Below are 21,243 nucleotides of genomic sequence, written 5' to 3'. Positions count from 1 at the left end.
ACCCAGCCGTAAATGACGGTGCAGAGGCAAGACAGTGGAAGGCATCAGGCCTAGGCCTTGCACTCTCCAGGCAGGAGGCAGCGAACCAGTGCACAGTTGTACTTGGCCAAAAGGGCACTCTGTTCTCTCCTCCCCTGAAAGATGATGGCCAGTCCCTGGCCTTGATAGCTTATCTATGCCCTGGGTGCCCTTTGGCTGCCAGAATGGACTTGCCAGAGCCGTCACAACACAGCTTGTCATGCTTGCTGGGAAACTGGCTTGTAAGTGCTGCAATAAGAGCTGAGCATTTCAGAAAATCTGGCCCTTATTAAGGTCCCTCCAGCAAATCTGGCTCCACTGGTGGGTGCTACATCCCCGCAAGCCCAGCTCTCTGCTCATTTGAGCTGCCGGCCCAGCAGAAACTCCTTGTGTTTCTTTGAGAGGCAGCCGCCTCCAGCAAACCAAGCCTGGGAAGGCGCCTGTGTTTCCGACTGCTGGAATCTGTCCTGTTCTCTTCACGTCTCTTTCTCCACAAGTTCCAGCAGGGAGTGATGGGAGAATGGTGACTTCTTAAGAGCAGCCGTGCACATGGCTGGAGTCATGCAAGGAAGAAATCCTGCCACATGAAAGGAAGTCATCGATACAATCTACGGCTGCTTAGCAACAGCTGGAGAGCCAGTTGTGGCTCTACCATTTGGATAATGGTGCTAGGAAACGGACTCCAACCCCCAGCTCTGACACTGACTCTCTATGTGAACCCAGGCAAGTCACTTAAGCTGCTGGTGCCTTCATCCTAGACTCTTAAACAGGGGTGTGGGAACAGCTGCTTCCCCCAACAGAAGCATCTGACCTAGATCCAGTGGCTCAGGCATGTGGTGTGGATCACTTCACATGCTGGGATGGTCCCTTTTGACTCCACTGGCAATGCTTAGGCAAAAAGTAGGGCAGGGTGGCACCTTAGAGTCTAACTTAGCATTGGATGAAGGCAAGACGGTGTGTTGGAAGTTGCACATGTGCATGGCGTGTGTTTGCAGGAGCCGGGGGCTACACTGTAAGCTTCACAGAGGGGATAACATTTACCCGGCGTTATCATGCTGGAACGTCTAGAATCACATTACAGAAAATGCCCCCAAGAAGGTAACCCTCTTGTCTGTCATGCTGAGCCAAGCGGAAATCAAGGGGGCTGCATCCAAATGCATGGACCTGGCTCTCTGCTGCACGTGAATGATGTGTTTCCAAAGACACCCATCAGTTGCAAGATCAGCTCTCTGAGCTGCAGGAGTCATGGCCTAAATAGTCCAAAGCAGTTGTTTGTTCTTGGAAGCCATCCAATTTCACACCACCAGGCCAGGGCACCTGGGGCCAGTTTCTTAGATAGCTTCTTCTCCATGCACAGTTGGCTGGACCCCTGGCCACAGGCTATATGAAGGCCAGGCTAGAGCCTTTTGCAGAGTTGTCAGATGTGGTGATTTTATTATTGATCTTGCAGTATGTTTCTTTGAACCACAGCTGCTGTATTCCTAGGAAGACTAGCAATCACAGCTATCCTTCAGCAACAAAAGAGTACATTTCCAGCTCTGGTGGCTATGTGGAAAAGGGGATGCCCTGAACCAGTTCAAAGCCAGACAGTGAATAATAAGAGCCCCTGAAGCATGTGTTGCCCATCTCATGACTTTTAACCCAAAGTTCATGACAGTTTGGGTCTCTGAGTGCTTTGCAGGTTGGCTGTGCTGCTTTCCTAGTTTCCTTCTCACCTTGCCAGGGTCCCTGAGAGCAGTGACATGGAGGCAATTTGCTAATCCACACAGGTGCTAGCTAACTGGGTTCATCAGCCTTTCCTAATCTAGCAGGACCAGACCACTTGCATTTGCATGGAGGCTTGAGAAAGGCATGGGAATCCCAGTCAGTTTCAGAGGAGTTTAAATCTTTTCTCCAACCAGCTTTTTACTTGTATGCGAATTCTGTGCATGGATGAAAAGGTTATGGCTGGGTCTGACTACTACATTAGCTTACTAGAGCAATTTTTCTCAACCTTTTTTGTACCAGGACCCATTTGTAAACATCAATGGCCAGTCCAGACCCAGTGCCCCTCATTCCTGACCCACTGTCCCCCATACCCAGGCCCCAGATCCCGTGTGTGGAGTGGGGGGAGGTATGGGGGGCCACAAGCAGCCCCTTGCAGGCTGGACCTCTGCTAGCCTGCAAGGACACAGCCACCATTTTCCACTTTTTTCTCCTAGAATCTATTTTTAAAGTTTGTTCTAGACCCTTTCATATATTCTTGTGACCTACTTTTGGGCTGTGACCCACAGCTTGAGAAACACTATCCTAGAGGGCATCACAGACTGCATTTTGCTTTTTTAAGTCCCAGCCTCTCAAAAAAACCTTCCCTGCCCTGTTGCATATTCTCCATACTGTGATGTGGGATCTTCTCATCCTGTGTCCAGACAAAGGCAGCCAAATTATGCTGCAACCCCCTGTGGCAGCTCAGAAATTTAGCCTAGTGCATGTGGAGTTGGGGCACAGGGCAGGAAAAGTGCCTGCCCCTGTCTTCCTAGATGGGTATGCCCAGGTTTGCTGCCCTGAGATGCTGAGCCACATAAGTATGGGAAGAAGCCATGACTTGACTGTAGTGAACCACACTATAGTTGAGGCACCTTGACTTCAGTGGGAGTTAAACACAGGCATGGAAACCAAGTTCTTTAAAGTCTTTGGAGTAATGGTGACAATATCCAGCTCTCTCCTGCTGAAATCTTTGGAGCAAAGTCATTTTTAAGGTGGTCACCATTATCATCGTCATTGTACAGATGAAGAAACTGTGGCACGGAGCAGGAGAGTGATTTGTCCAGGGTCACCCAGGAGGTCAGTAGCAAAACTGAGGACTGAATCCAAGTCTCCCATGAACCAGGCTAGGGATCTATTCACTAGGCCATGATGCTCTGAAGAGAAACCAGGGAATTTCCGGCATCTAGTGAAAAAAGACAGAGCGACATCGTGTATAAATTAAACTAGCTAGCCAGCAACACAGCTATAAGCCAGCATGCTAATGAGCCACTAAATATTCCTGATGAGCGGCTGTATATTCATGGTGAGCTGGTTGTCATGCAATTCACGTACTGGGCGCAATCCAGCAGTGGTTTATTAAAGGCATATTTTTTATTGCAATGAACGCAGAGCCCTCCCCATGCTCCAGCCAACATCCCTCCGGCCCCAGAGTTTCCACTCACATCACTTCACTTGAGTTATGAACCCGCTGCTGGCCCAGCACGGCTCCCGCCAAGGCCAGCGAGAGCTCTCCCCACACCTGCAAGCCGGATCGGGCCCCTCCACATTGCAAGGCCTTTGAGGCCTTGCCAGCTGAAGGCGGCTTGACGTCAGCATGGCTGACGCGACATAAACAAGCTACCTAATGTCTCCAGGCAGCCCTGCCTTGTGTTTGTCCTCCGAGGAGGAGGAGGAGAGCTGAGGATGTGACTCATGGCTAGGGTGCCTGAGGACTCCTTGGGCTGTGGGGCCAAGGGCTCCTCACCCCAGAGCCAAGCAGACCTGTGCACAGAGCATCAAGCACGGATCCTGGGAACTCCGTGCAAGCACAGAGGGAGATGAACAAAGAGGCAGCTCTCGGGAGAAGGCAACTTCAAAGCCAGACAAGGCTCTGCTCCATGAATGAGGCATGCAAAGAGATACCAAGGGGTTGGGGGCAAAAAGGGGGCCTGTGGGCTGCCCACCTCCTACTAGATCTTCACAGTTGCATACCCCCTTCCGCAGCCCAGCTGGGTTAGTAGCATCTAGCACCCGCACCAGGGTCAGGGCCCTGTGGTGCCAGGTGCAGCCCAGATACCTAGAAGGAAAGAGAGACAGAAAGAGAGGGAATGCTTATAAACTGGTTCGTGTGTGTGGTGGAAGGGGTACAGGGTGAGGGAGATGACGTGATGTGCCCAAGGGTCACATGGCAGGTCAGCAGCAGAACTAGGAACAGAACCAGCCTTTCCCCTCAGCCACCTGGCAGCCTCTAGATATCCATGTTTGTTTTGTTCAGCCCCAGCAGCTTTGAGCAAGCCAACCCTCTGCTTTGCCCCACACAGAAGCATGCCCCTTCTGCCCTGATGCCTCCCTGCGTGAACAACAAACAGCACAAGTCGCTGCGCTGGCTACCAACCAGCTGTGTCTCCCGCCTTGGCCAGCTCTGCATACGCTTGGAAAATGCTTTCAGCACTGGCAAAACTGTGACTTTGATGGTTACCTGCACCCATCACCCTCCCTCTCCTGGAGCCAGTCAGAACGTGGTGCACGTAATGTCAAGCTATGGGGCCAGGGAGCAGCTGGCTGTGCTGGGCACCCGTGCATCTCACCTGACAATATAGGTGGCTTCTACAGAAACTTCTCTTCCATCTGTTGCAGGGTGATCCTTCACTTGCTTATGGCTGGCAACACACCCTGCAGGTCACCCCTGCACAGCACCCCAGGAAATGCTACAGCTCAAGTAGTCAGAGCCTGCCTCACAACAGCACACAGTCAACCCGGAGCCAAACTGGTCTTCCCCACTCTTCCTTCCAGTAGATTGTAGTGCTGCTTTCCTGCCTGCCTTTCCTTTAGACTCTGCCATCTGTCCACCTGCTTCCACTGATGCTATCTTCTCCTTTACCTCAGCTTTCCCATCTCAACCCATGGCTACATTAGGCTGGCTATTGTTCTCTGTGCTGCAGCTATAAAAAAGGGGATTTTCCCAGCTTTTTGGAACACATACTGCTTCTTCTTAGGAGCTCCTTTCCCCAGTGACCACACCTATTAATCTCCGAGCAGCCTGGAAGCTGACTGAGCTCTGATGGGACACTGAAGAAGCTATTTCTGCTTCTCTGCTTTTGTGTTTCCCTATCCTTTGCATCCTTTTATTTCTGCAAGGAGCAGACCTAGAGAATGAGGCTGGGTAAGGAGACGAGTTACGCTTGGGACATACAAACCAAGTAAGATCCACTGAGAGAAAAAAGCTCTGGACGACCACGATGCAACCACTTCGTACCTCTGTCCTTCCAAGCCAAACACAAACTGCACCATACTGCTTTTTCTCCCAAAAGCTCCAAGCTGGCCCTGGTTTTGGAAAGTGCAGACCGCAAGGGGTTAAGCCAAGAAGCCACCCCTTGGGTTCTCTGGAGCAGTTTGGTTTAAGGGCTGCGTGCAAATATGATCCACACGCCGGCAGGCAGGCAGACACAGTGGAGACACTGCATTTTATTAGGGCGAGGTTGCCAGCAAAAAAAGAGAGAGAGAGAGAGGGAAAGAGAAAGGGAGGCGGGAGGGTTGAGTGAGGAAGCCGCCCAGGCAGCACTGCCTGGAGTTAAAAGCATGTCAGGAACTCAAAAAAAGCAATCCCATGCCTCTCCATTGTGTGCAAATGCTGGGTGCATCACGGCAGCTGCAAAAGACCTGAAGGCAGCTGCAGGAGCCCTGCTCAAGTTGGAGAGGAGCTGTGAGCAAGCAGGATTTCAGCAGCCTCCCACCTCTGCCCCATCCTCCATCCTTATGCCACAGTATGTGGACACCCTGGACATAGGGGCAGTGAAAGAGCCTGAATAGACAGGTGCTGTGCTACTCAAGTAACACCACCGGTGTAATGTTCTTCCATCTGCAACCTTACACCCTGCCATCCTGCCTGGGGACAGGGTATTTGTGTTGTGAAGGTAGGGCAGTAACCTGGCTCGCAGGACAAGCTCTCTAACCCCTCTGAGAGACTGCCCCTGAGTGGGGAGCCCAGAGGCCGCACAGGAGCTGGAGAAAAATCCTTGTGCCACCTGATTTGTCTGGACCAAGAGGGAAATCCTAGGCAACCCACATCTCTGTCCAGGCAGGACCCTGAATACCATCTGTGGTTCAGCTATTCCCAGTGCCCCTTGGCTTGAACCTAACCTTGTCCTGGGGGCTGTGATGGTCCCAACACATCTGGCAAGTCTTGGCAACTGCAAAATGACCCTGGCCAATCAGGACCGTGCAGAAAGGACCTGTACAAGCTTTCCCAGCCACAGTCCTGCCTTGCAGGGCATTCCAGTTCTAACCCTGGCCTCCCCACCATAGCTTTGCAGTGTACCTCAAGTCTGGCTTGCATTGCTTCCTTCTATCCCAACTCAGGGCTCCCTACACCAGCTTTGCCAATGCAGCAGGATCCCTAACCCCCAGGACACCCTGGGCTCTGCAATGTACCTCAGCCCCAGCCTGCACCCTCCATTCCAGCTATTCTAGACCAGAGCCAAGACAGGCACTTACCACAAAAGAGGCCACTAGCCTGAGACTCATGGCTCTATTAGATGTCCTCATGACTGCGGACTGCCGCATCAGGTCTCAGGATGGATCCAGTCCACTGGAAGACCCCTCCTTACTTGAGCCAAGTGGTCCAAGCAGGGGAGCAGAGACGTAGTTAGCTTTGTTAGTCTGAAGTCAGGCAGGAGGCGGGTAGATTTGCACCTTATAGACTAACTAAATAAGATATATAGAGAGCACAAGCTTTTGGGAATTCCAGTTCACTCCATAAGCTGCTGTGAAAGGGCAGCATAGAGCAGGGTATAAAGCAGAGTGAGTGGTTTAAATACAAAAGGTGAGAAAAGAGAAGTGAGGGGCAGGAAGACCGAGGGAGAGTGGAGCAGAAAAATGGACAATGCTGGGAGAAACAAGCAAAGAAGCCATAGGAATAAAGTGGTCACAAAAGCTAATCCAGGTAATGGGATAGGAACCCATAGTCCCTGTTTAGATCATGGTTAACACAGTCCAGCCTGTCGGTGATGTCTTGATCCCCAGTTTCCAAGTCAAACTGTCTTTTAAAATGTTGCTGCCTGTAAAGAGCAATCCCAAGGTCAGTGATGGAGTGTTCAGGGAGGTTCACGTGGCCTCCTGACACAGGCCTTTGTGTCTTTCTGCAGCTGATACCAGATCCGTGTTCATCCATCCTTGCACGCAGAGATCGACCAGTCTGGCTGAGGAGAGATGACAGGCATTGTAAATGGGTGAGGGTGTATACAAAGTTGGTAGAGTTGCAGATGAGTTAACTTCGGATGTTGTATTCCTGGTCATTTGGTCCTGTGCCAGGGAGGCCACTGGATAAGGGACATCTCTAACCCCAGGGATCAGGTCATGTCCTTGAGACCCCAGACTGCCGGTGACAGCACCAGCTTGCAGGTATGGTACATAGAGTAGGGCTTGGCCCCTTTGCTGTAATTGTAAATATGAAACACATGGGGGAATGGGGCAGGGCTGTGGATTCCATGCCCCGCCATCGGCTCCTCAAACCCAGACAGCACAGTAGAAATTAATTATTCCCTGCCATAAACCTTCACCTAGAACTCCCCCCACCTTGCTGACTGGAGATCCACCATTTGGGCACACCTGCCTAGCAGCACTGTGTTCTGCTGCTCAGGAGTAAGGGCCTCTGCCCTTTTTTATCCCAGTTCCCTGTAGCCCGGGGTCTCTGGATGACCCGTGTAGTGACCCTGCTATCTGCGTTCTAGCAGCAGCTGAGGGGCTCATGGAAAGCAGTGCCCTGTTGTGTCAAGTATTGCACCACATTTAGTGTGAGGGACAGCGCCAGCCCCAGAGGACTCCCAGAAAGTGAGGGAAATCAGACCCTGTGGGCTGTCCTGCAAGAAGCCTTGTGGGGTAGACGACTCACCTCTGAAAGCCAGGTTTGACCCGTAGTCCATATGTTTTGACACACTTGCCCTAAACAATAGGCCATACAGCCTCTCCGGGTCGCCCAGCAAAGTCCCTCTGGTTAAACATTTGCCATCCCTGTCCCCCCTGTACAGGCATATTATGTCTCATGTGAATAGGGAGCAGAGCACCGCACTCAAGAACCCGGCCAAGGCTATGGAATGGCAGTGGTTCTGGTGAGCTCAGAGCTAAGGCATGAAGTCTCTCACAGGGCTGAGGTTTTGCCATGAAGCAGCTGTGCTAGGAGAGTGCATGTTTCCTGTGCAACTGCATCATGCCAAGCCCAGTTGCTTGCATCACACTGCTGGGGGCCAGGCGTGTGGGCTGCTCTGCTTCTGCCTTCCCTGGTGTTTTCCAAGAAGACTGCAGTGTCTCAATCTATGGCAGAAACTGTTTGCTAACCATCTTAGGGAATCAACGGCTTACTGGCATCCAGTCTGCCAAGAACACATATGCTCCAGGAGGGGCTCAGGAGGTGGTGCACGGAGGTGGGAATCCAGGTTGGCTGATGCCTTGAGGAGTTCTGATCAGCAGGCTGGAACCAGACACAGCCCCAGAGTGTGAAAGATGCCGTAACCCCAGTGCATTTGTAGTGGGGAAGAAGTTGCCTAGGGTGGTACAAGTAATCAGAGATAAGAACAATGGGGTGGTCCAGAGGCCCTGAAATACTCAACCTCCCGCCAGCCATGTGCCTAGATCTGCACTGGGCAAGTACTGCCCAGCATCCTTCCAAGGAAAGGTTACCAAGTACTACACCCTTTGCCTACACATAGGACTGAAGAGGGGGTGTGAACCCCCACTTACCCTGCCAGAGAACAGGATGGATCCCCTAGCGCTCAGAAGAGAGGAGGTCTGCTTTCCAGTCCATGGCTAGGTTGCTGTTCCCATCACTGTTGGCCTGTGCACTTCAGAGCCGGGGAGATGGAAAAAGAATGACCACCTTGAATGGTCCATAATAATAATACTAAGTAAGTCACCCACATATGGGCTGCATCAGACTTTGCTCTTCCCATTAGCCTCATATCTAGATTCCTGTGGCTGTGAACAAGGTCTGAGAGCCACAGGCTGGGAATGGCTGCATTAAGACATCCCAATCCCCCAGGATGGAAGGGGGCAAGTGATGGATCATGGTGACTGTATGGGCCAAGCCCCAGTGAACTCTTGAGCTCTGAAAATTTTCTAGGTCAGTTTCTATCCATGCAGCCACAGACCCTTGTCCAAGAAGGGGACCAATGGCTGGAAACACCATAAAACGATCTCCAGAGTTTTCCCAGTGCCTTTGGTTTGCTCCAAGAGGCAGAGGATCCCAAGGCTAGGAACCTTTCAGATTTGCACTAGAAGAATGGGTCAATTTTTGTAAAGTTGAAGGAAAACATCCCAAGAGTCACCTGCCCTCCAGAGCAAACCAATCCATGGCACAGAAAAGACCTGAGCTTTCTGCAAAACTCCACCAGGCACATGGGAATGCATAGAGGACCATTTCCAGCCTGCTCCCCAGCAGTCCCATGCTCCGATTGGGCCAAAAAGCTCCAAGCAAGGGGGAGAAGTTATTCACTGGGACTGGAATGACTCACATTCACAATGAAGGGGCTCACACCATCTTTAATGGCTTGAAACCTGCTGAACATTACAGCCCATCAGGGGAGCCAAGCCTTTTGGGAATACAATTAGCACTTAATGCCTTGCAGAGGTCGGAGCCGGTGACAATGTTACAGACTGGAAACCACAGCAGTTTGTACAAATCGGAAAAATGTGTCAAGGGAACACTTGCTGGGTGAGCAACTTAGAGCAAAGCTGCAGCTTTACGGCAGAGCTTTTCTGTAGCCATGTCGGGGACTAGACATGCCATTCCCATCAGAATCCATGAGTGCAGTGAATCTAAATCCCAAAAGTGAGTTGGAAAAGCTCAGCCTAGCAGCACCTGATGACCAGAATCACAACTGATACTAGACGGAGGATGACCTGGTGGTTAGGATGCTGCCTTTGGACCCCGAAGACCAAACTGCAATTGTACCTTCTGCCACAGCATGCCAGTGTGACCTTGGGCAAGTCACTTAGCTAAAGGGCCTTAGACGATATTTAGGCAGTAGCTTAGCAATGTGTGGGTGAACAAGCCCTGCATGCTAACTAAGGTGGGGGGCACCAGAATAGAGCTAGGGGACACCTCCCGCTCCTGCCCCCTCCTCCCATGTACCCAATACCTTCCCTGTATCAGCTCCAGCTCTGGCAGCAGGTGGTTGGGGGACAGAGCAGCAGTAGGGTCACATGGTGCAGAAGCAGCTGTGAGAGATCTTGCCTCATTATTTTGCTGCAAAAAACAGTGTTGAAATGGCCACTCAACCTGCAACATGGCAGCAAAAAAAGGTGACATCTTCCCCGGTAGCAGCCAACCTCCAGTGGCTATCCTGCTGTGTGCCCCTCTGCAGTATTGGCCAGTGATGCCTCTGTATTTATACACCTAATGCCAATAAAATAGACCTTTCCAGTCTTGCCGGGTGGAGGGGGGGAGGTTGGAAGACAAATTCATTTCTGTTTGCAAGGCTTCCAGATGCTACAGAGGTGGAGACAAGGTCAACTCTCTGGACCTATTGTCTTCCAGCAAAAACAGCCTGAGATAAATGGAAACACAGCCAGCACAAGAGAGGAGAGCCAGGGGGGAAAAATGGTTGCAGGAAATCAACCATGTTATACACTCATTTCTATCCAAGAATCTCATAAATCTCTCACAACTGAGCATTGGGGGTGATGGCCAAAAACAGGGGTGAGAGAGACAGCCTTCATCTGTTTCCAGTTTTTCAACCCAAACGCAGAAATCCTCCACCAGAGACGCCACTCGGGGTCTCTTGTCACATGTCAAAAGTCGGAGTTGGGCAAGTGGTCTCCTGAAGTCAACCTATTCCATGAGAAAGATGCAATTAGCTTGTGGGGGAAAATGGGATCTAAGCAGCACATGCCACTAGTTACAGTCTAGGGAGAGCTGAAAACCCACACACCAGGGGTGGGGGACCACAGACATAAGGAAAATGGATTTCAAAACAATGCTGCAGGGAAAAGCTGAGACAATGCTCTCTAAACCCCTGAGGGAAGTACCAGGATCTTTCCCCCGCAGCCCCCTCTCCAGAGCGGTCACTTTCTCTCTGGTCTTTGGCTGCTGTAGATGTTCCTTACAGGGTACACTCTCCAGCTTAGTGTCCTGTAAGGAATGGCTCATGGCGTAGTTTCCCTTTGGAAACTACTCCCCAGACTAACCCTGCCCTTTAGGCAAAGGCTCCCAGCACAGAGAAGATGCTTTGTGCAGAGCATAAATCTAATACCCCACAAGGATACTATCACCATGGTTATTATGTACTCGTATAGGGCACTCCCTGAGCTCCCTAGTTACAAACAGCACAAACCCAGAATAAAGAGCAGGCCGCTGCCCCAGAGGGCTTCCAGCCTAAAGCAGACAAGAGGCAACATAAAGAGATGTACAGTGGGGAAAGCGATTTGTTCATTACTGTTCTCCTTTGTATTACAACAGTATGTAGGGCCCCCATCACCAATAGGGTCCCACTCTTGGCAGCACCTCTTTTCTCCTTTGGGTTCAGCAGCACCTCCACTACCCTGTCTGACCCAGGGCTGGGGGGAGCTCCAGAGCAGCTCTTGCCCTGCTCCAGCTGGGGTGCACAGAGAGCTGGGCAAAGTTGTGGTGCTGGGGGACGACAGGTTCCCCTTCCTTAAGCCTGCTCCTTGACTGCCAGGGAACACCTGGATAGACCAGGCAGGGAGAGGGGACCAGTCTGCTGCCACCACTGCTACCACTGTCCTCAGCTGAGCCCAGCTATCTGCACAGCCCAGAGGGAACTGTGGCTCTATATCTCCCCTAGCCCTTGGGTTAGCCAATGGGCAGCGGCAATGCGGGGTGGGAGAGGAGAATGGGAGGGAAGGGTTGGTGCCAGCAGCATGGAGGAGAAGGGAGGGGGATACTTACCTGCTTTGGGGACTTAAAATTTAAGTCCTTGGCCACTGCTCACAGGGCATGGTCTGGAAGGAGGGTGTGACTGCACCACTGTGCTCCCTCAGGATCCACCCCTGCCCGCGGGTTTGAAACTGGAATCTTTCAGTCTGAGCCCATCTTGCAGATGAAACGAGCTGGCTGTGTATCTGAGTATACAGAAGCTACTGAAGAAAGCGTGCAAAAGCACCGGGCCTTGCAGGGCTTAGAGAGAAAACACTTTACTTAAAGACAACCCAGCATTCCAGATTCTCATCCCCTCCGCTTCCAGCGTTGCAGAATCTGGGCTCCTCAGAGAAATACGTTTTTCCTCTCTTTGCAAGATGGGACCTGCAGCTGGGCTCCTAGCTCCGGGTCCTTGGCACCAGATCCATCACTGAAGTCAAAACAGATAGTTACCGGGCCTTGTCCCTCTGCTCTGCTCACTCTTGTCATGTTCTTGAAGAACAGAGATCAAAGAGGAAAACGAGCAGACTGCATTTTACAGCGTGAAGGCAAAATTCGCCCTTGTGCTGAGAGTTGGCCAGAGGCCTACACATTACTGAGGTCCAGGACTGCCAAACCCAGGCATTCAAAACAAGGAGCCAGCTCCTGCCCCTGGAATAATGAAATTAGTTTAAAAACTGTGAGATTTCAAAGATAAATTGTAATGTGTGGGCTTCTTTGCTTTGCTTTCTGGATTTTAAGCCTCAAATGATATTTCCAAGCCTTTCTCCTTAACAAAAAGGGCTTGAAATCTGTGTTTTATTTTAAAATGAAAGATCCAGTGTTCATCTAATCCTGTGACCCCAAAAACTGGGCTGAATTTTGTGAGAGCTGGCAGCACTGGGAGTTCCAGTAACTCTCTCAGAAGTCCTCCTTACATCAGTAAAAGGCTGCCCTAAGAGTTACAGACCCTAAATGTAACACGAGTGGGGGGGGGGGGGGGTGCCTTTCTCTGTAGTGTGGGGTATAGCCCTCTTCTTGTGATCTCTGGAGTGTATATTAGCAACCTTTACCACAGCAGGACATAGGCTGCTGAGAGCCCCCTGCTTTGTCTGTGGCAGGTAAAGGGGTTAAGTCTTGTGTCAGGGTTGATTGTGTAGTTTTGTTAAGAGGTTAGACAATGGGTTTATATAGGATGGTTTGGATAGGAATGAATGATCCTCCTTCATTCATTGTGAAATCCTATGAAATTTGTGAAATCCTATGAAATATCAACTTTCATTTCTACCCAGAAAAACTTTTACAATCTTTTCTCCAATGCCTGAGGAAGGGTGTTTGTGCCCGAAAGATTGCAATTAAAGAATTTTTTTTTTTGCAAAAATCTTGTTGATTTAATAAAAGATATCATCTCTACTATGAGACCTGATTACTTTTCCCTCTAGACCAATACGGCTACAACCGATCCTCCTTCAGGCAGGGGGTTGGACTAGATGACCTGTGGAAGTCCCTTCCAGCCCTACTTCTCTATACTTCTATGACAGACTATAGAGTGAATTGTCATTTCCACCAGTGTAAACGAGAAGTAACTGCAGTGAACCCAGTAGAGATATTCTGGATATACTTCCAGTGTAAAAAAGCAGAATTTGGCTTCCTTGCTGATACAGATTCTTAGTAGGAATGAGGAGTGAAACTTCTTCCAGGAATCAGATCCAGCAAAGATTTAGACTTTGGTGTAACCTGTCTGGTTGCCCTTTTTTCCTGCTGAAGGCAGAAAGTTGAGTCCTGCACACACAACTTGGCAATAGCAGAGCTTTTGTGGGTAAAACGACTTAAAAGTTTACAGTCGTAGCTGACAATTTAAATTATATCCCATGCCATAATCAGATGTGCTTTTGTGTTAGAGGAAGTGTATCAGCAACACACATCTATCAACAGATCTGCTGAAGACACTTCCTTTTTCTTCTTTCTTTTTCTTACAAAAGAATCTGATTTCAAGTTGCAGGTTGTTTTTGATTAGAAAAATAAGAGACAGAATGCAAACTGGAAAAGAGTTGTTTGCCATCCTTTCTTCTCCACCTCTTGAAAAGGGTTTTTAAAATGTGAGTTAAATGTCATTTCAGGTTCAGCACTCTCTGTCTGTCCTTATAAAATCGTATTTCCCTATGATAAAACTAGCATTTGTCTTGCCTCTTCTGCTTTTGTGAAAGGCCCAGAGATTTTACAAACATTGGGACCTGTGAGTAACTTCACTTCCAGGAAAAAAATGCACTGTGTTGGCTGGTTCTGGTCTTCACTTGCCAAGGCTGTACCAAGGAAGGAGTGACACCAATCACACACAGGGCCCCAAGATTTCAGGGGCTCAGTCCCCACCCCTGGACCTGGATCTTTGAAAGATGTCAGTGTCCACGGTCTACAGAGCTCTTCTAAAAATCTGACCACAAGTGCAAACAAAGTTCCTCTGAAAAAATGGCCTTAAAGTGCCTTCAAACGCACACTACCATACTGATTGGTATCCTAATCCAGACATTTGGCAACGAAACGATCAAGAGGCTATTCAGTCCCTGCAGAAGCATGACTGGGGCAAAGGAAGGTAAGGCAGATGCAGAAAATCCATTTGTGACTGGTTTTCAGTTATTAATCCTTTTTTTTAACTTAAAATTTCAATCACATTTAAATATGTGTATGTTACTATAATTATTTCGTTACTATCCCTGCGCCTGTTATAACGTCCGATCATTATTACTATCAATCAACCTAAGTGACTACTCTAACTATACAGGTCTAATTAATCCAGTGCAGCCTCCTATTGGTACATTTGTTGTTATACTGGTGTCAAGGTGCTTTATTCTGGCATGGTAATCCTTTGGCTGCATTCCAGTACAGAGCAGAGCTGCCTCTGCACCCGGTGGATTGTGCTGGCACTGTACACACATGTCCTCCTAACAAAGGGGTGTCTAAGGCCCCTAGGCTGGATGTGGTTCCCAGGAGCCCTGTCATCTAGCCCAGTGCCGCATGCAGTAGATGCTGGATCTGCCCTGTGCACCGCTCATGACATGCAGGACTGGTCTGGGACATACACTACATGTGGTGCCCACATCAGTCCAGCCTCACATGCTGGATGCAGCACTTAGGGCCAGTTGGCAGACCCAATCCAGCCCATGGACCATCCCCACACCATTCATCCAGTCTGTGGCTTGGCCCTGTACTATTCCTCTGGCCTGTGGGGCCTGATGAGTTTGACAGTCCTGTTCTAGCAGTAAGTGACCCCAGCAGAAGACCTGGCCACCACCTGTTGCCTGTCTCTCTCTAAGTGTGAGTCCCATTCCTGCATAGGGGAGTGGGAGACTCTATGAGCCAGATTCTATGCCCATAGGAGAGGGAAGAGGAGTCAATATCAATGAATGCTCTTCTGACAGCTGCTACTCCCCTCTCCCTCTCCAAGTGCTGTTGGCTACAAACATGTCAGCCTGAGGGGCCACATAGGCTGGGGATGACCCTTGGACTTGGACACAGTCCATTTGGGCTTGTCTGGAGGTAGCCAGACTGGCACTGAAGCAGACAAACAGAGCAGGGGGTGACTCCCACATTGCCTGGAGTTACAACATACATTGAAACAGGGAGAAAGCCACCCCCCCTTTCTCCCATCAAACAGCTATAAAGTCAGGATAACATAAGATGTTTAAAAGAATCCCAAAGGAGGAAAATGTAGGGTTTTGATTCCCTGTGCACAGTAAAAATCCAGTTTTGCTTTTGAAGTTGTTTTTTAATGGTCGTGTTAAAGAGGAACCCTGGGGATTTCACCGCCAATAAATCCCAAGATGGGGATGGGCAAACACTTCTCTCCCCCTGCCTAGCCAGGAAATTCATTTCCACCAGCCAGTGGGATAGTCAGTCAGTTAATTGAGTGGGTCTCCTCTCCTTCCCGCTGCCGCCCCAACACCACCACAGAATAGTCAGTATATCACATGGCAAGGCAAACGGGTGTGGGGAGTGGATGACAGGGAGCATGTCACCTCTGCCTGCTTCTAAAGAGAGTGAGTTCACTTTGGCTTTTGATTTTAACAGGAAACCAGGGCAACTGGCCAGCAGAAAACAGGGCAAGAAGGAACAGGATTAAACTGCAACATGCGAGATGCAAACTGGTTAAGAGGAAGAACATTCTCCCTCAGAGTGGTTTAGTCCTGTGACAAATTCTCTATAGAGGCTGTGGAATTTCCATCCCTGGAAACGTTCAAAAAGGTTGAACAAACACTTGCCTAGGATGATTTAGACAGGAGTTCACAGTAGGATCATGGGAAAGTAGGGCTGGAAGGAACCTCACTAAATCATCTAGTCTAGCACCCTGCTCAAGGCAGGATCACCCCTGACAAAACCACCCCAGACAAGCATTTGTCTAACCAGCTTTTGAAAATGTCCTGGAATGGAGATTCCGCAACCTATCTAGGTAGCCTGTTCTAATGCTTGACCGACCAGCCTCATAATCAGAAAGGTCTTCCAAATCCCCAACATAAATATCCTCTTCAGCTGCAGATTGAGGCCATTGCTCCTAGTCCTGTCTCCTCCAACTACAGTGAAAGCCCATCTCCATCCTTTTGGTAACTGCCCTTCAAGTATTTGAAGACTGTAACCAGTTCCCCCATCCGGCTCCTATTCAGTTTATGGTCCACTGTAATTCCCAGGTCCTTCTCTGTAGTACTTACTGCAGTTTAGCCATCATTCCCCAGTCTGTATTTGTGCATGCAGTTATTCTGTCCCATGTGCAGCACTTTATTCTTATCTTTGTTGAATTTTATGTGGTGGATTGAAGACTATTTTTCCAGTCTGTCCATTCTGGATCATAGCCCTGCCCTCCAGGGTGTAGGCAACTCCTCCCAACTTGGTGTCATCAGCAAATCTGCTAAACATACACTCAGTCCACTTGTCCAAATCATTAATAAAGATGTTGACCAGTTCTGGACCCAGGATAGACCCCCTAGGGATCCCCACTTAATACCTGCTACCAATTACCCATTGTTGGCTATTTGTTGAGTACAATGATCCAATTAGTATCAGTTTTGTACTCTTGAGTAGGTGACCTCCTGAGGATCCTTCCTGCCAGCTCTGCTTTTCTATGATTCTGTGATTCCTCCCCTCAGTCCAGTTTAAATATTACTATGAATAAAAATATTTTAACCATAACATTTTCAGACTCACTGGATATTATCTTAGTATTACCAGTGCTATGTATCCTGAGAGATCTGACCAAAGAGATGTATATTTCCAAAGGGATCTGAGGAAAATGAGTAGGTATTTCCACCATAATATGCACAAATGGACTTTCCTTGAGTAGTTCCCACCACTGGAAGAGGCCACTGATCCCTTCCGTATTTTGGACTCGACTTGCCAACTTATGCTGTCCATGTTAGGAGAAGAAGCTGCTTCCAGGCAAGTTTCTTAACTGGCACAGGTGAGTGGAGTGGTCAGGAAGAAAACCCACCTGGGCAATCCTAAGGAAGGGGTAAATCCTGGCAGAAGCAAAGGAGACTTGTAGGGTCTGCAAGCATGGAGCAAGCCAACAAGAAGGGTCCGGGGAGACCCCATGCTGTCCCCATAGAGCTGGCATCTTCACCAAGCCTTTCTTGGATAAGGCACCCATTTATAGCTGGACTGAAGGAAAATGATGCTGGAGCATGGCCTTGCCTTAGAGCACTGCTAACTCTGTCCCTGCCTTACTGCCCAGGGGCTCTGCTTGCAATAGCAGTTAAGTAGCCACCAGGGCTGCTAGGAGTCTGGGGGGCCGCTGCAGCCAAGGGGGCTCAGACTGAATCTTTGAGGGGGGAGGAGAGCACTACCTCCCCCTTTCCCGCTGGCAGGAATTGGGGGGGGGGGGAAGGAGAGGGGTCCTGTTAGCAGGTGTTAAAGTTGCTGAGCCCCATGAGATTGAGTGCCACTCCCCCAGTTGTGAATAGATCTCACCACCACCCCACACCTGCTGGGGTGCTGCACGTGGGCTACCCACCAAGGCCTGCTGCTCTCCTGCACCTGCAGTTTCCTGGGTGAGGCCTAGCCCCTAACAGCCCTGCCTCCCCCTTGGCAGCCCAGTGACCCTGCCAAAACCTGCCATGGAGCCTCTCCAGGCTGGGGGCTCCTTAACCCTCACCAGCCTGGAGCCCTCGCAGCCCAGGTACCCCTTGCAGCCCAGGTACCCCTTGGATACCCTGGCACGACCTTGACCGGGCTCCCGCCTCCACCCCTGGGTTTAACCCCTTGATTGCCTGACAACCCTTGCCGGGTTGGACCCCCTGCAGCTGGGTTAACCCTTTGATTGCCTGACACTACCAGCCAGGCTCCCCCATCCCCCACCACCCCATCCTTTCCTTTTCTTTTTTGTTTCCTTTCTTTTTTAGCAGACTCAAAAATCTATACCCCCACCCCTCCCTGCCCCATCCTGGGTATATAATCCTGCCTTGCCAAGGGTCAGGAGAACCCAATCCAGGAAGCACTGGGTTGCCAGCTGCTCCCTTAGGAGTTAAAGGGAAAAGGAGTACAGATCTCTGAATCTGCTCGTGGGGGCCTAGTGACAGGAGCTTGACAAAGGCAAAAGCGTGTCCCTCCTCTCCCTCCTCCCCCAGTGACAGTGAAGGGCCAGGCCCATCTAGGTGGGGGAAGGGCTCCCAACACTGCACCATGGCGGGGGGGGGGGGGGGGGGGGGGGGAGGAGGCAGGGGCTCTGAGCCTTAAATGTTATGTCTGCCAGCTGGGCCAGGTGCACCTGGAGGCACGGGGCCCATGGCTGGAGCACAGGGGCTGCTCAGTTTCCTCTGCACTCTGGGGATGGGGAGGGGGGGGGTGATCTCTGGGGTCCCAGCAGATCGGACCGGGAGCTCGGGGCCAGGGGGCCCGCAGGGCCGTCTGTTTCCAGGTCCCCCGGGCCTGATGCCCCGCACCAGCGCCCGAGGGGAGGGCCTCGGGCGTCCTGATGCGAATCAACCCCGCGCCCACTAGCCCGCATGTGGCCCGGGAGACACCCGCCGGGGGGGGGCGAGCGGCTCAGGCAGGATCGGGGTCTCCCTCCACCCGCGATCGCGACCCTCCCCCCCAGGGCTCCCCCGCCCCCCACCTGCAAGCAATTTCCCGACCCGGCTTCCAGCGCGGATCCCGCCGGGGCAGCATCTGCCCCTCCGTGGGGATGCCAGCCTCGGCCCCCTCCCTTTCCCCCTCCCTTATTAACCAAGACGCTTTCAACGGCTGCAAATTGCTTGTAATTACCCCCATTGAAGCATTTGGGGCGGGGGTGGGGGGGAGCCTTTCTTCAGCAGCCCGGGTCCCAAATTGCTATAATTGCTGCTCCGTCTCTGAGGGGCATTTGCGGGGCTTAAAATAGCAGCGAGGTTTGCTTGTGCAGCTGCAAGGGGGAGGGCGGCCCCGGGGCCCCCAAACGGGCAGAAGCAAAGAGCCTTGCCCCCCGGGCTGGGCTGGACCCTCCCCCGCTCTCGGGCTCCTTTGGTCGCTGTGGATGTCGCGGCCTCAAGGCCCCGGGGAGGGCGGTCCCCGGCTCTGCAGCGGGCTGATCGCGCCCAGCAGGTCGCGTGGCCCCGGGCCCGGCTCGATCCTCGCTGCTCCGCGCTGGGCGCCGGGCTCCGCAGGCAGCGGGGCCCGCAGAGGCGGTGGATCAAGGGCTCCGCGCGCTCCTAGCTGTTTGCAAATAAATAAAGGCGCAGGGGTGGATCCTCCCCCAGGCTGTTCCCCTGTCACTCAACAGGTGCTGCCTCCAGCCTGTCCTCCAGGCAGCCGCGCTGAGCCCGCTAGAACCCTGCAGCGCCCCGGCTGCGGTGGCACCAGCAACGGTGCGGGGATTTTTTTTTTAATTTTAATTTTCTGCGGGGCAGATCTGCCTCCCGGGGCCCGGCTCCGCCGAGGGGAGCTCGTCTCTCCGCGCCGCCCCGCGCGATCTCTGCCGGCTGCCCGCGCCGGAGCCGCCCCCTGGTCAGTTTCCCGGCGGAGGCTCCCGGCCCTGGCAACGAACAGCCAGCGCCCCCTGCCCTGCCCGGGCAGCCAGTACCCCGCTTCTAGGAACTGATGTCCATGTCCCCCCCATTCCGTATCAATCTGACCGGGGGGGACTCCCTTCCCGACCGCAGTACCGGGCAGCCCGACCCCGCATCGCTCCTCACCGAAGGGCAGATCAGCTGCACGAGCCGCGCCTCGGCCGTGCCAAAAGTGCAACCGACTTGAGAAGGATCCCCGCGACGAGTGAAAGGCCCGGGGTCTGGTGCCAGGCGCGACCCCGGCAAACGTTTGAGGCGCGGGGTTAGAGCCGGGCGTGTCGGCGGGGGGTCGCTGTGATGCCGCTTGCAAGGGATCGCGCTGATCCCTACCTGACTGCGCGGCCGGCCGGGGAGTTTCTGCAGCGGCTTCGGAGGCATCCCGGGCCAGCACGTGGGAGCCGCTGCCCGGAGCGCCTGGCGTGGCCGCGGGGCAGCCTGGCTTGGTCCGATGAGAGCCGGGTCCCGGCCGCCTGGGAGGCGGGTCTGCTGCACCGCACGCAGCTGTACAGAGGGACAGCAACGTGCCTGGGGGGCCCTGCCCCTGCCCGGGGGGAGCGTGAAACTGCCCAGGGTGTGAGCGCGGATTGCGCAGGACGGGCAGGGGTTGGGGGGGCGGGGGAAGTTAAACTGAGGCAGCGGCGGACAAACGAGCAGGCCCAGATGGAGCCCCCCAGCCCGGCCTGGCCCGGGCGCTGCGTGAGCTGCCGATGTGCGGGGCCCGGGGTAGCCGGAGCCGGGCGCGATGACACGGGAGAAACGGAAAGGCTGCGGAGCGGAGCCCTGGCTATTCGGGAGGCTGATCGGGGCGGAGGTGGATGGGGAGCGGGTAACAACCAGGGCGAGGTTTAATGGGAGCTAATTACACAGCAGAGACGCTGCAGAGAGGCCCCTGCATTGTGAAGGGAGCGCGGACCCCGGATCAGGGACAGCTGGCGGCCCCCGCCCCTGCCCCGGGGATGCCCCGGCTGGGCTGAGGGGAAGGGCGGGCTGGGAGCGCCTGGCCTGACCCGCGCCCCCGCGCTGCGGCCAGGGCCCGGGCAGACGGATCTCACCTGCCCGGGGCCTGTGCCCCCTCACCTCACTCCCCACAAGACCCTCTCCCGGGGCCAAGCCTGCTCCAGCTGCCCTTGCCAGGACGGTGGAGGGGGTGGGATGAATCCGGAGCCACTCCGGATTGCCGCCCAGGCACCTCGAGGAGAGCCACACTGCCACTTGCTGCCGTCCCTGAAATCCTCCGGCGCACCTGCACCCCTCAGCTCCTGGTCGGGCTGGCCCCGCGGCGCGGACTGGGCTGCTCCGAGCTGCGCGGACACACGCCCCTCCACCGTGTTATTTCTCTTTGCAGGGGTGGACACCCCGCTTCACTGGGGGCGGGAGCGGGGAGGCTTCCCAGGCTTTACCTGCCACCACCACCCCCAGCTGGCGATCTCCTTAATCAGCCCATTAGAGCTGCTTCTAATTGCACGAAATGCAAATGCAATTTGCTCCCATTGTTTTCCCTGGGGACGGCCCCCCCGCCCCCCGCCAGAGGCCGGATCCCGCGGCAGGCTGCCCCGCGCATCGGAGCAGGGCCGATCGCGGGTGCGGAGCGGCGTGGCAGGGTCCGGTCCTCACGTGCGGAGT

At 52.9% G+C, this 21,243-nt stretch overlaps 1 long non-coding RNA gene across 5 annotated transcripts; it reads right to left on the bottom strand.

The window, feature by feature from the left end:
- Window positions 1–113: 113 nt before the first annotated feature.
- LOC109281984 (uncharacterized) lies at window positions 114–21,009 on the bottom strand. Of its 5 annotated transcripts, none has more exons than XR_009462025.1 (5): window positions 19,747–21,007; window positions 8,479–12,044; window positions 8,101–8,282; window positions 3,708–6,941; window positions 114–2,947 (listed from the first exon to the last, which is right to left on the bottom strand). It is a non-coding gene; the product is annotated as an uncharacterized LOC109281984 (long non-coding RNA). The 5 variants fall into 5 exon arrangements; XR_002088840.2 differs by having other exon boundaries at window positions 3,708–8,282; window positions 8,479–10,567; window positions 11,645–12,044; XR_009462023.1 differs by having other exon boundaries at window positions 3,708–8,282; window positions 19,747–21,009.
- Between the last annotated feature and the right edge of the window lie 234 nt (window positions 21,010–21,243).

The sequence above is a fragment of the Alligator mississippiensis genome, chromosome 4, assembly GCF_030867095.1.
Source record: "Alligator mississippiensis isolate rAllMis1 chromosome 4, rAllMis1, whole genome shotgun sequence".
In the NCBI taxonomy this organism is placed as follows: domain Eukaryota; kingdom Metazoa; phylum Chordata; order Crocodylia; family Alligatoridae; genus Alligator; species Alligator mississippiensis.
The sequence above is the reverse complement of the archived record's forward strand: the minus strand, read 5'-3'. Positions and strand labels throughout refer to the sequence as shown.